This window comes from Pinus tabuliformis, chromosome 1_1 (assembly GCF_031772625.1).
Source record: "Pinus tabuliformis cultivar Carrire ecotype Pingquan chromosome 1_1, CPIR1, whole genome shotgun sequence".
NCBI lineage: Eukaryota > Viridiplantae > Streptophyta > Pinopsida > Pinales > Pinaceae > Pinus > Pinus tabuliformis.
The window spans coordinates 95,321,887-95,337,391 of record NC_142297.1 but is presented as its reverse complement, the minus strand read 5'-3'; positions in this window follow the sequence as shown (position 1 = coordinate 95,337,391).

Below are 15,505 nucleotides of genomic sequence, written 5' to 3'. Positions count from 1 at the left end.
AGTGGCCGCGTTGGCTCAAGCCGTGGACTGTTTCCCTCTTTGAGGGTTTTAACCACGTCAAAAGTACTGGTGTATTGATCTGTGATCTATTTGTGAGCGGTGTCCTTTGGTGTTCTGTCTGAGGAACTTACCCTGTAAATTCCTACATGGTATCAGAGCTATTTGAGGGCCGCGTCCGTTGGTGATCCAAATCTAAAGCTGGTAGAACTGCATCCGACTACCGTTTCCTAGATCTACTGTTTCTGACTGCTTTCGGTCCGAGAGGACCGCTCTGTTGTGTTGGGAGCATTTGTTCCAGTGAGGAACCCCTTTCGTTTCACGCGAAAAGGTTTCCGGTAGCCCTAGCTGCGTCATTTTTAAGATCTGGAGGTATACAGTGTTTATTTGCAGTTTACAATTATTTTCTCTTTGTTTATTTCAGTTTCGGTTTATTTAGATTTTTTTATTACCGGATCTATACCTTTCATTTCTGTGTATGCTCTTTGCCCCGAGACTCTGTGCGATCTGGGCAAATCAGAAATAGAAAGGAAGGATTTTTCTCATGCGTATGCTCTTTTCCGTTGCGCCTTAGTGTGATCTCGGAAAATCAGAAACATTGAGGAAAATATTTAGTTTCTGGCTAAACCTAACTTCGAGCTGCAAGGTTCATTTTTTTTTGTATGTCCGTGTTGGGTTTTGTGTTTTTTGTTTTGTAGGGAAAAAGAGCTTTCTCAAAGCAAGCACGCAACCCAAAGCTTCAACCCTCCCCCCCTCTCTCTCTCTCTCAAACTTTTTGTATAGCTCACTTGGTCCAAAGCTAATTTATGAGAGTAGAGGTCTTAAGTTCAAGTCTCCTTTTTGTGGGGGCGGATTTTTCATTTCCGCACATTCCCGCACTTCGTTGGTGACTTCATCAAATTTTCTTCAAAAAGCCATAACTTCTTCATCCGGAAACCGTTTTCAGAAATGTTTTTTTTGAAACAGCCTAATTTTTCGAGATATTTTCATTGGAACACTTAGTTTCAGCATCTATAGCTTCAGTTTCTGTTAAAATGGAAAGTCCATGCCAAGTTATTCTTGACAGCACCAACTACTTCCAATGGTGGTCCTACATTGTGGATTTACTTAGAAGTAAAGGTCTCTACAAAATAGCCACAGGCCAAGAAACCAAATTGAAAGATGAAGATAAGGCAGCTAAATGGGAAAATAGGCAAGATCAAGCACGTGGGTTGATAGCGATGTCTATTTCTCCAGATCTTAGATTCCATATTGCAGAACTTGATACTCTTGATGAAGCATTGAAACAGATTACTAAAGTTTTTGGAATAAAAAATGAACTTAGAGCCCATCAACTTGAAAATGAGTTGCTTACATTAGACCCCAATAATTTTTCTTGCATTGAAGATTTTTTATCCAAGTTCAAGACCCTTAGACTTCTCTTGGAAGGTGTTAAGGTTAAGAAAGAAGATAGTAACCTTATCTATTCCATTCTTACTAAGTTGGGACCAACCTACTCTGTGTTTGTTTCCACCTTCCATTCTACAAGAGAAGCCTTCATTTCTCAAGGACAAGACTACAAGTCCCCTTCCTTTGATTCTTTTTGTGATTCTTTAATAAGAGAACAAGAAAAACTCTTACACCTTGGTCTTCTTAATCTTGGAAACTCTTCTAAGAAAGCGTTAGCCACCCAGCAGCAACCAAATCCAAAGAATCCTAAGAAGTTGTATCCTAAAAGGAATGGTACTAAACCAAACAAGGGTCCTAAGAAATCTCAGCCTCAAAATGAAAAATCATTTCAACAAAATGATAAGACAAATAAAAAAGGGAAGAAGACTGATAGACATTGTAACTTTGGTAATCGAGATGGCCACTTAGAATCCAAATGCTTTAAGAAGATGGAAGCCTTGGAAGCAGCAATGAAGAAGCATAACACCCATTTGGAGCACTCTTCAACTTCAACTTCATCATCAGGAATGACACTTTCTGCATGTGGTTGTCAAGCATCTTGGTCTGGTTATGCACTAAATGTATCTTCTTCTTCTCATTCTCATGAGTGGCTCATTGATTCTGGAGCTTCTTATCACATGGCCAAAAACAAAGCCATGTTTTCTTCTTTAAATGGTTGTAACACCAAAAATATATATGTTGGTGATGATAGATCTCTTAGTGTTGTAGGGACTGGAATTGTTCATATAGACAATGGTCAGTTTAATGATGTACTATGTGTTCCAACCTTATCCTGCAACCTTCTATCTATATATCAGATAACTCATTCAGGTGAAGGTAAAATCGTTGAATTTTCACCTCACGATGTTGTAATTAAGGACCTAAGAGATCCTAGACAGATTTTAGCTACTGGCATTGCTGATGATTCTACAAGGTTGTATAAGTTTCACAACTTTGGGTCATCAAATCTTCCATCGGTATTTGTTGCTCATAATGATGAAGTGAGAAAACTTTGGCATGAGCGATTTGGTCACTTAAACTATCGCTCTCTTCAGAATCTATGTAAAGAAAATATGGTGACAGGTCTTCCAATGGTATCTTGCAGAGATGGTGTTTGTTCCGGATGTGTACTAGGAAAACATCATCGGGACAGTTTTGGAAAACGTGCCTCTTGGCATGCCTCAACCCCTTTACAGCTCGTGCATAGTGATTTACGTGGTCCACTTCCAGTTGTTTCATTCTCTGGCTGCAAGTATTTCTTAACTTTCATTGATGATTTCTCCAGACGCACTTGGGTATACTTCTTAAAACTCAAGAGTGAAGTATTTAACATGTTCTTGGCCTTTAAGGCCTTTGTTGAAAAACAATCTGGACATCAAATTCTTAAGCTAAGATCTGATAATGGTGGAGAATATGTTAACAACAAATTCATCAACTTTTGCACTGAGAATGGAATTCAAATGCAACATACTGTTCCATAAACTCCACAACAAAATGGTGTGGCTGAAAGGAAGAATCACACCTTAAAGGAAATGGCTAATTTTATGCTTCAATCTAAAGGACTTAGTCTTAATTATTGGGAAGAAGCAATTAACTGTGCAAATTACATAATAAATCACACTCCTACTAAGGTTTTAAAGAATATCACTCCAGAAGAAGCATGGAGCTCAATCAATCCAGATGGAAGTCACTTTCGTGTTTTTGGAAGTGAAGCATGGGCCCATATTCCAGATGAGAAACATAAAGCTTTAAAACCTAAGAGTGAAAAATGTATTTTTGTTGGATATTCTGAAGATGTCAAAGGATATAGACTTATTCCACTTAAGTCCAAAAATGTTATCATTAGAAGAGATGTAAAGTTTGCTGAAAATATATCGGCCTACGAGCCTAGTTCGGTGGATGTGCCACCTCTCCCTATCTCTTCTACTTTTGAAAATATTTCTTCTTCAGATGATGAAAGCGAGGATGAAAATCCTCCCCCACCTTCTCAGGATCCTCCTTCAGCTCCTCAGTTTCCAAATTGGGTCCGTGCTACTCGGGATGCAGTAGGTGATCTTGCCGGTGATCCTACAGATCAGCGACGTACGCGTTCTCAGTTTGATAGAGCCTCTTCTTTACTGGCTCAAGCTTCAGTGAATTATGATCCTGCCACCTTTGCAGAAGCTTCAAGCCATCCATATTGGGAAGCAGCTATGAATGAAGAATATCATTCATTATTGGCAAATGATACATGGGATCTTGTTCCTTTACCAAAGGGACGAAAACTTGTTAGATGCAAATGGGTTTATAGAACCAAGTATGGAACAGATGGGAAAGTTGATAAACATAAAGCTCGTCTTGTTGCTAAGGGTTTTTCACAAGTTGAAGGCATTGACTATACTGAAACCTTCTCGCCTGTTGCCAAAATGAACTCTATCCGCCTTGTTCTTTCCCTTGCTGCCTCTTTCAAATGGGAAGTCCATCAGATGGATGTTAAATCTGCCTTCTTGCATGGGGACTTGCATGAAGAAATCTATATGGAACAACATATTGGCTTTATACAAACAGACTCCAGCCTTGTATGTCGGCTTAAGAAATCCCTTTATGGTCTCAAGCAAGCTCCTCGAGCTTGGTATGCCAAAATGGATAACTTTCTCTTAGAAAATGGCTTTTCTAGGTGTCAATCTGACAATACTGTCTACACCAAGAAAGTGGGCAAGTCTCTTATCATTCTTGTTCTTTATGTTGATGACCTTATCCTGACTGGTAGTGATCCCAACCTTATAAACCATGTGAAGACTAGCCTTAAAAGGAAGTTTGAAATGACAGACTTAGGACACTTACATTATTTTCTTGGTCTTCAAGTCTTGCGATCCAAGGAAGGTATTTCCCTTTCCCAGTCCAAGTATGCCTATGATATTCTACGCCATTTTCACATGGAAGACTATAAGCCAGTCCCTTCTCCCTTTCAGTTTGGAGTCAAACTTTCAGTCACTTGTACTTCTCCTGAAGTTGATGCTACCTTATACCGTCAACTTGTTGGAAAACTTTTGTATCTAACCCATACTCGTCCTGACCTTTCCTTTGCTGTTGGCCTTGTTGCTCGGTTTATGAAAAACCCACGTGAAAGTCATTGGAAAGCAACTAAAAGAATACTGCTTTATGTTCGAGGTATAGTTCAGTTTGGGATTCATTACAGTGCCGAAGCATCTCCTCTATTGGTTGGTTTCACTGATTTCGATTGGGCTGGTGACCCTGATGATCGGAAGTCTACTGCAGGTTATGTGTTCACTCTTGGTTCATGACCTATTACATGGGCTTGCAAGAAACAAGGTGCCATTTCTCTTTCTTCAGCAGAAGTAGAGTATCGTGGTGCCGTAGAAGCTAGTAAGGAAGCCTTGTGGCTTCGTCAGATCCTGTCAGAGTTTTGGCTTTCAGCAGCAGCATCCGACTACACTTTGGTGTGATAATCAAAGTGCCATTCAACTATGCAAAGATCCAGTCCAACATCAACGCAACAAACACATTGAACTGCACATGCACTTCATCAGAAATCTCATTCACAACCATGTTCTTGAAGTGCAATATTGTTCAACAGATGATCAAGTTGCAGACATCTTTACAAAGGCTCTCACAGAGGCGAAGTTCACTAAACATCAATTTATAGTTGGAGTTCAGGAAGTTGTCACTAAGGGGGGATAGGCTCTAGTGCCTCCTTCCTTCTCCTATTGTGTCATATTTTTAAATCCTTCAATCCTATCCCAAGTTGTTCTTAAGGGGGGATGTTAGGATATTCCGACACATAGGAAACTGTTAAGTATAACTTGGTCTAGTATAGAGTTTGGTAAAGTGTGTTTCTTTACTATGTACATTTTGTAACTTACAATCCGACGGTCACGATATGTAGTGATCCGACGGTTCATTCTCTCCTCGGTATTACCGACACTTGATCTGTGGCTTAACACCCGATTGGTCCATGATCTCTATTTAAAAAGCATGGAGGGTCATTTGTAGGTTAACCTTCCATGAGAGAAGCTTATGTAAATTTTCATTCTTTTATTAATAAATTGCCTAAAGTGGCCGCGTTGGCTCATGCCATGGACTGTTTCCCTCTTTGAGGGTTTTAACCACGTCAAAAGTACTGGTGTATTGATCTGCGATCTGTTTGTGAGCGATGTCCTTTGGTGTTCTGTCTAAGGAACTTACCCTGTAAATTCCTACACATTTGAATACCTTTAATACTCTCCTGGTGCAATTAGAAAGTATAGAAGTAAAATTTGAATCAGAAGATAAAGCTATAACTTTATTATGCTCGTTGCCCGAGTCATGGGATCATTTTGTTACTTCTATGAGTCTTAGTTCATCAGAAACCATTGAATTTGATGATGTTGTTGGAGCTTTGTTATCCGAAGAGACAAGGAAGAGGTCAAATTTAGAAACCTCTACATCAGAAGCAATGATGGTCAGAGGTCGTTCTAAAGAAAGACGCTTCAGTAAGCACAACTACTCGCGTTCAAAATCGAAAGGGAAGAAGAGTAAGGTAAAGTGTTGGTTTTGTGGCAAATCGAGACATTTGAAGAAGGACTGTTGGAAGAGACAACAAACATCTAAAGAAGACTCTTCAATAGAGAAGAAAGAAGCAAACACGACAGATACAGGTTCGGCATCCATTGCAAGTATGAGTGATGAAGTGTTATCAGTTGATTTGTTTAATCATGATCAACATTGGCTGTTAGATTCTGGTGCATCAAATCACATGTGCATTCATAGAGAATGGTTTAAAACTTATAAACCAATCAATGATGGAGTAGTTTACATGGGAAATGATGTTACATGTAACATTGTAGGAATTGGAAGCATCCAACTGAAAATGTTTGATGGGACAAATAAAATTCTAACTGATGTAAGACATGTACCTGAATTAAGAAAGAACTTCATTTCATTAGGAGTACTAGATACTAATGGATATAAAACTTTTATTCAAGGTGGAGTAATGAAAGTTTATAAAGGAATTTTACTAGTAATGAAAGCAAAGAAGGTTGGAAATCTTTTTCAGTTAGAAGGAAGAACAGAGTCAGATCATGTTTCTACAGTGTCTGAAAACGACAATAATTCTATTCGTTTATGGCATCAAAGGTTGAGCCATATGAGCGAAAGAGGTTTAAAGATTTTATCTGATCGTAAGTTACTTCCTAATTTAAAGTCTGATAAGTTAGATTTCTGCAAACACTGTCTGTTTGAGAAACAAAGCAAGCAGAAGTTTAAAACTGGAAAACATACTAGTAAGGGAATCCTTGATTATATCCATTCTGATGTTTGGGGTCCATCTCCTACAACCTCATATGGAGGTTCGTCATATTTTGTATCTTTTATTGATGATTTCTCTAGAAAAGTGTGGGTCTACATGTTAAAGAAGAAGTCTGATGTGTTTACAGTTTTCAAACAGTTTAGAGCATTAGTTGAAAACATCACTGGAAGAACCATTAAGTGTTTAAGAACTGACAATGGTGGTGAGTTTACTTCAAAGGAATTTGATAATTATTGCAAGGACGCTGGGATCGAAAGACATAAAACCACTGTATATACTCCTCAGCAAAATGGAGTTGCTGAATGCATGAACAGGACTCTTTTAGAGAGAGCAAGAAGTATGCTTAGTAACGCCAATTTGCAGAAGGAATTGTGGACAGAAGCGGTTTCTACAGCTTTCTATTTGATAAATCGATCACCATCAACTGCAATAGGATGCAAAATTCCTCAAGAGGTATGGAAAGGTCATCCTTGTGATTATTCTAAACTGAAAGTTTTTGGTTGTGATGCATATGCTCTAGTTCCAAAACATCAGCGTTCTAAATTAGATCCTAAATCAAAAAGATATATCTTTGTTGGATATGGTGATGGGACTAAGGGATACAGATTGTGGGATCCTACTACTCACAAGATCATCATTAATAGAGATGTTAAATTTAATGAATCCTCACTTGAAAATCCAGATGTAGATGATAAATTGAAACAGGATAATGTATCTAAGCTTCAACACATTCAGTTTGAAACCAGTTCAAATACTGATGATAGTCAAGATGAACATGGTTCAGATGCAAGTCATGAACAAGTTTCAGATGCAGATCATGAACAAGTTTCAGATGTAGATCATGAACATGTTTCAGATGCAGATCATGAAGAAGTTCCTACAGATAATAATCAACAAATTGTGGAAGTACCAGAAACATCTTTAAGGAGGTCCACGAGAATCAAACGTCCTCCTAAAAGGTATGATGATTATGTTACTTCAGTTGCTTTAACCGCTAACGATGATGAACCTTTGTGCTATCAGGAAGCTGTAGAAGGTTCTAAAAGTGAAAAGTGGAAAGAAGCTATGAAGGACGAGATGATGGCATTAGACAAGAATGGCACATGGGATCTGGTAGAACTTCCTAAAGACAAAAAAACTGTGGGATGTAAATGGGTTTACAAATTGAAAAGGGGTGTTGATGATACAGAGGACAGGTACAAAGCAAGGCTGGTCGCAAAAGGTTTTTCTCAGAAAGCAGGCATTGATTTTCATGAGATATTTTCACCAGTTGTAAAAATTGTTTCAATTCGAATTGTATTAGCATTAGTTGCTTTACTTGATTTAGAATTACAGCAACTAGATGTTAAAACTGCATTTTTACATAGAGATTTAGATGAGGAGATTTACATGGAACAACCAGAAGGGTTTGTTCAAGATCGCAACAAGAAATTTGTCTGCAGGCTCAAGAAATCATTGTATGGTCTAAAGCAGTTGCCTCGACAATTGTACAAGAAATTTGATTCTTTCATGATGAGTCAAAAATATATAAGAAGTGAATATGATCATTGTGTTTACTTTAAGAAATTAAGTAATGGCATGTTCATTATCTTAGTGTTGTATGTTGACGATATGCTTTTAGCAAGCAAAAGCATAGTAGAGATCAACAGGTTAAAGGCTCAGATGGCTAGGACATTTGATATGAAAGATCTAGGAGCAGCAAGACAAATTTTGGGCATGGAGATTTTTAGAGACAGGAGCAATGGTAAGCTGTGGCTATCACAATAGAAGTATATTGAGAAAATACTCTTGAGGTTTGGTATGAACAATGTGAAGCCGGTTTCAGTCCCTTTAGCTTCCCATTCTAAGCTTTCTTCAAGTTTATGTCCTAATACAAATGAAGAAAAGGAATATATGTCTCAAATTCCATATGCCAATGTAGTAGGTTGTTTAATGTATGCGATAGTTTGTACTCGACCAGATATTTCACATGCAGTTGGGGTTGTCAGCAGGTATATGGCAAATCCAGGAAAAGAACACTGGTCAACAGTGAAATGGGTGCTTTGGTATTTGAGAGGCACAAGTGATTATTGTATCACTTATAACAGGAGTAGTGAATTTGTTTGTGGATATGTTGATTCCGATTTTGCAGGTGATTTGGATAAGAGAAGGTCAACTTCAGGGTATGTCTTTACTCTTGCAGGTGGAGCTATTAGCTGGATGTCAAAGTTACAGAACATTGTAGCTTTATCCACTACTGAAGTAGAATACATAGCTGCTTCACATGCTTGCAAAGAAGCGGTTTGGTTGAAAGGTTTATTTGGTGAGTTTGGTAGGTTTCAGGACAACATCAAGTTATTTTGTGATAGTCAAAGTGCAATTCATTTGGCTAAGAATCCGACCTATCATAGTAAATTAAAGCATATACCTATCAAGTACCATTTTGTGAGACAGGTTATCATTGAAAGGGGAGTCTCTATTGAAAAAGTGCATACAAAGGAAAACTGTGCAGACATGTTCACGAAACCAATTTTGTTAGAGAAGCTACGTTGGTGTCTGGCTTCTCTTGGCTTGCAGAAAAGATAAAATAATAAATGAACAGGGTACCAGGCTAATTGTTATCAAGGTGGAGATTGTTGGGATTTTCTGTTTATTAAATTTAGCAAAAATCTCATGTAGGTGACAACAATAGGATTTGTTGCTATATTAGCTCCATTATTCTTGAGGAGGAGTTAATGCATCCTAAATTTGTTGTGAGAGAATTTATGATTCAGTTTTATACTCCAGCTATAAGAAATGTAAGTCCGTAGAGGATATGTGTGTAGAAAATAGGGTGAGCTGAGAGTATGTGTGAAGAATTAAATTGTTGTAATCTCCTGTTGAATAATAAGATTGCCGATGCCTCTGTTTCGTGGATGTAGCCCAGATTGGTTGGGTGAACCACGTTAAATCTTTGTGTTATGTTTTTTATGATTTTGTATGTGCTGTGTATGCCTTTTTAAAATTTCCTCTGTGCATTGTTTGCTCCAACAGATCATTGCTTAGATAAGAACTAATTCCCATGAGCCTCATAATGAAAATGGGTGTTGGTCAATTCCCAAGACACCATGGGATGAAAGTGTCTATCACCTATGTCATATTAAGAGGGTTGAAAATTAAAAACACTCTCTTAAATTTTCCATGGTATACTCACATTCATTCTAATTCTCAAAATATTTGTCATACTACCAACATTCTTTCACGCTACCAACTTTCTTCACCTTTTAAGTCAACAAAACTATGGTGGTGATCGAGAAATACTTATCTCACTTCTTTTCAAGCATAAAAATAAAATGTTAAAGAATTCCAATTAATATTTTACCTTCTTAACATCCCATAGACTGTATTAATTTTAGTAAACATTAATCATTATTATCATCATCATTATCATATCTAATTTATTTTATTTTAATCAATAGTGAATTATATATTAAATAAATTTTAATATGAAAAATGATTTATTATAATAATACATAATGACATCTTATTTTATTAGAGTAATAAGTATATTGTATTATACCACATTCAATAAATAAAATTAATTATATTTAAGTATGGGGGATTTACGCAGTGCATTATATTAGATATCATTTTTGGGATTCAACTGCGTTAAGTAAGTCATTCAAACGTATGACCATTTCCATGAGAGGTAGTCGTAACTGACTAATTTCTCATGATTTTTGAATAGTTCACTTAGCACTCATTGCATCGGGTGATGCTCACAGGGGTGAAGAAGTGGGATTGAAACTAGTGAAATGTGGAGAACGAATCACATAGCATCAATCATCACTTCCGGGGCTTGCACCCGGTAACCAGGACTTCCCAGGAGGTCACCCATCCCAGAACTCCTCTGGCTCAAGCGCGCTTAACTGTGGAGTTTTTCCCCACAATCAAGCCCACTTAGCTTGCTACCCCATTTGCAAAACCTTAGCAAGTATTGTGCCTCATGAACCATTCAAGTAGAGATCCCTTGACTCTTTTTGAATTTAAGTATGGGGGATTTACGCAGTGCATTATATTAGATATCATTTTTGGGATTCAACTGCGTTAAGTAAGTCATTCAAACGTATGACCATTTCCATGAGAGGTAGTCGTAACTGACTAATTTCTCATGATTTTTGAATAGTTCACTTAGCACTCATTGCATCGGGTGATGCTCACCCCTGTTGGATGGATAGGCATTGGAATTAAATTTCCAATGCCTAACACGACCAAAGTTGGATGGATAGGCATTGGAATTGTTATGAAGAAGAATATTTCTAGGTTTGATACCTCGATGCAACACATGTGGAACACAATCCTTGTGGAAATAAGATCTCGAGAAAAGTCTAGAGAAATTTTGTGAATCATGCCTTAGTCAACTCTTCGTTTTGATCTCTTGGGAAGAATTTTTTCCAACTTACGTTTAGGCAAATAATTGCATACTAGAAACATTTGTGACTTGTTGGCATGGTAGCCTATTAATGTTACAAGGTTTGGATAGCGTACCTGTGCTAAGTGTTCTAATCCCTGCATCAAACTATTGAATGCCTTGGAAGCATCCCACTGAAAGTCTCTTGAGTGCTAATAACAATCTTGGACCAATTCAGACTTGTAAGTTGTGCCTAAACCACCGTTACCCATGAAATTCGTTGCATTAAAGTCTCCCATAGCTCTTTGTAATTGGTTGCACTGAAGTTTCTCACAACTTTAAGTTTTAACCAACCACATTTTCATAAGTTAGTTGACTCCAATGTTTGTAATTGGTTGCACTGAAGTTTCTCACAACTCTAAGTTTTAACCAACCACATTTTCATAAGTTAGTTGACTCCAATGTTTGTAATTGGTTGCACTGAAGTTTCTAGTAGTTCTAACTATGCTTTCATAAGTTAGTTGAACTCCAATGTTTTCAAATGTGATAACCTCTCTTCACCTTGATCGATAAATAATAGAAGTGTGTATCTACCATGTTGTACACTTGAAAAGAACTAAAACTACAAAGACTACAGCTACAACTGAAGTGATAGATGCAATTTCATACATAAGAGGAACACCAATCTAATCCAGTGGTTGTTTTCGCTCAAACTATCACAAGATATCTTACTGTTGCTAAAGAATTGTAATTTTCTAGATAAATTATTATATGATGCACTGAATATAGTTAAACCTGTCAGAAGTGCAAAGCCCTGAGAAACCTACCCTGTAAGTTTATTATTGTTTAGCCAAAGATGTGTTAATTGTTTCAGGATTGTTAACTTTGCTGGAATTTTTCCCATAAATGCATTAGAATAAAGTTTCAATACAGTTAAAGATATTTGACCTATTAATCATGGGATTTCCCCGGTAAGATTTTTTTCACCCAAGGTAAGACACTGGAGATCCTTCAACTATCTAAATGGACTTGGAATTCTTCCATGAAAAGAATTGTCTCGCAAATCAAGAGGCATCAAAGGCTCCGTGTTCCCAATAGTTGGTGGTAATAGTCCTATAATTTGATTAACTGTTGCCTCGAAATGTTTCAGAGATTTGAAATTTACAAATAACTCAAGAGGAATTTCACCTGAAATTTGGTTGACACTCATGTTCAGGGCAAAGGTATGTAACCTTGGGCATAAATAAAAAAGAGAAGATGTAATGTTCCTTGTAAAATTATTGTCATTTAGGAGAAGCGCATACGACACTTGTTCTTTGATCATTTGGTCACCTATCAAAGGAGGTGGAATGAAACCAACAAATTTGTTCCCATGTAAATCATGAAGCACTGGAAAACGTTCAGATACAAGAAACTGAAGTAAGCTACTTGCATATGCACCACAATACAAGTGAGAAGAATGTATGGTGGGAGGATCCAATTCAGACTGTGAAACATTTGATAACCCTTCGTTAAATTGGTTGCTTGAGAATGGAAGCTGCTTGGGTACTCAACATTCACGACAGCTATAAAATTTCTTGTTAGTGAGTTGCCACTGACATCAAAATAAATCATACAGTAAATAGGAAGCTTGAGATTGTTATTATCAACTCATTGTGTCAACATTTGAGGATCGTAGGTGAACCGGGGGGAATATGATTTTTTGTTGACTACTATTCAATAATGTCGTTGTAATTGGACCATTGTTCTTCATATGCAACAAGATTTTTTGGTTGCAGAGGTCTTGTACCCAATATAGCAAGTCGCTTGGAGGAAGCAACCAAGGAAATCAGATCATTCAACTGGGATAAGATTTCTATGTGCACGTGTCAGTTTTTAATTGTAGCGAGGATGAGGAAAATAGAGATCTATTATTGCCTGAGGTGATTAATGTCTTCTCACCCCAAGCCCGTAGAGAAAATTCCTTTCGGTGTAAAAATAAAACGAAAAAAATTAGTGGGTTACCAACCAATTATAATATACATCTCGTTGACCCATCGAAGTATGAGAGAAAAATCTGTAGCAAGCATTTCATCTTACACACCTAACAATTTCACAATTATGTTATCGTTTTGATAGAATATGGTGAACATTGAATTATTGATATTTATTTTTTATATATTCACAAATATTGAGGTGAAGATGTTAAGATAATACATTGAGATAAGGAAATCTATACAATACCAAATTCTTCCACATGAGAGAAAGATATATTAGGTTTGTAATGAAAAATATAGGACAAATATCAAGCCTATCGTTTATGAAAGACAACCTTGGGAAAATAAGGATGAATTATTTAAGTTTACAACTTTTAATAGTTAGTTTAGAACTATGACACTTATATAATTCAATAGTTATTTGAAATAAGATCACTAACATGTTACTTATTAATTTCTTTTTGTAAGATTAAATAACAAAAGCATGATTTATACGATAGACAAAATTAGATGTAGAATTTTCATCTTCCACTAAACCAATACAATCGAAATTAGTGAAACTCACAAATTGAGAAGCATTTGAGGTATATTGAATGCTAAAATTGATACTATCCTAAATGTACCTTGGAATATTCTTGCCTTCCAATGACTCTCATGAATATCTTAAGAGAACCAAGAGACAAGGCCAACTGGAAAGGGAATTTCAAGTCATGTATGAGTCAAATACAACATACTTTTAACCAATTTCATGTAAAGTGAAGGGTTAACACAAGGTGAATTACAACTGGAAAATAGTATAATGCTTTATTGAAATGGAATGGGAATAAGCTTGCAATTAACCATGTCAAAATGTTCAAGTAAATTAAGAGCATATGTCTATTGAAATTGTATATCCTTTTTTAACATTGAAGATTGAAGGAGTTATAGACCAAGAAAGTAATGAAAAGAAACAAGTTTTATCATATCTATTTGCTCCATCAATTTTTGTTAAACAATCTAAATCATGCATGAATAATTTATAGTGAGAACTAAATCATCCATTGATAGAACTAGAATCAAAAGATCAACATCCCACATCTTAGTATAAACTATATGATAAAATTACAAAATTAAAACCTAAATCAATTGAAAATTTCTCCATATTCTCATAGTAAGCTTAGGAAGCTTGTTTGAGACCATATAGTGAATGTTGGAGCCCATAAATAAGCGAAATGTCTTGTAGGAAACCATGGGAATCCATATAGATTTCCTCATACAAATCTCTATGTAGAAAAATTCTCTTCACATCCATGTGATACATTGACCAGATTTGGGAGGCAATAAAAGAAAAGACCAAACATATGAACTCCATCTTTGTAATAGGGTAAATTCCTTAAAATAATCAATTCGTTGAACTTGTGAAATTCCTTTGGCCAAAGTATGTGGTGTATGCTTGTCAATAGAGGCAAACACTGCATATATGGTTCTATATGCCCATTTAGAATAAATGAGCTATTGTCTATTAGGAAGAGAATCAATATCCTTGGAGTGATTCTTCAATAATGAAGAATACTCCTCTATCATAGCAACATCCCATTCTAGTATACCAACAACATTATAAAATTGTTGTGGATCAATAAAAATGGAGTGACTCAAAAAATACACACCAACTAAACAACAAGATTACAAAAAAAATTAATATGAGTTTCCAAGAAAAAGTAGATATCTCTCATTTGTTGAAATATACCATGTAAATTTCCTAGACAATACATCCCAATATTTCTTATATGTATATAATCTTACAAAAAATTAATTTCTTGTATGTATATATTCTTACAAAATTTAAGTTTTAACCATGCATAATTGATTATTTCATATATATTCTTAATAAAACAAAAAAGGTATAAAGGCTAACACACATACTAACACAGAGATTTTACCCTCAAAACCCAAACTGAAAAACCAAAAAGATTTTTCAATATATTCCTCTTTGCAGTATTACAATATCAACCATGAACCATCAATCCATTTACCTTGCACTAGAATACAATCAAAGTTCCTTAACAAAAACTATAAAATTATGGAATAAACCACCACGCACCACAAAATCAATTAAAGTAAAAGGTGTGTGCTCAAAACTGCCAAAAAATAGATGCAAGAAAATGACGAGGCTTCTACCGCCTACAACCTCCCCAAATAAGGGACCATTAAAGAAATTTTGAGGTCTAAAATGGGTCTCCTAAGGAAAATTATAAAATAATAGTGGAAATAATAAAATAAGATTATATTTTGGAGTGAAAAATAAAACCTATTTTTTCAACTTGTATTTTCAACTAATCTTCATACGATTTTACTCAAATTTCGAGTGGGATCACTCATTTGATGCAAAATTTAATTTCACATCCAAGGAGTACCCATGTTGAATACTTCTAATGGGGATTTCTACACGAAAAATGAGAAAAAACATGA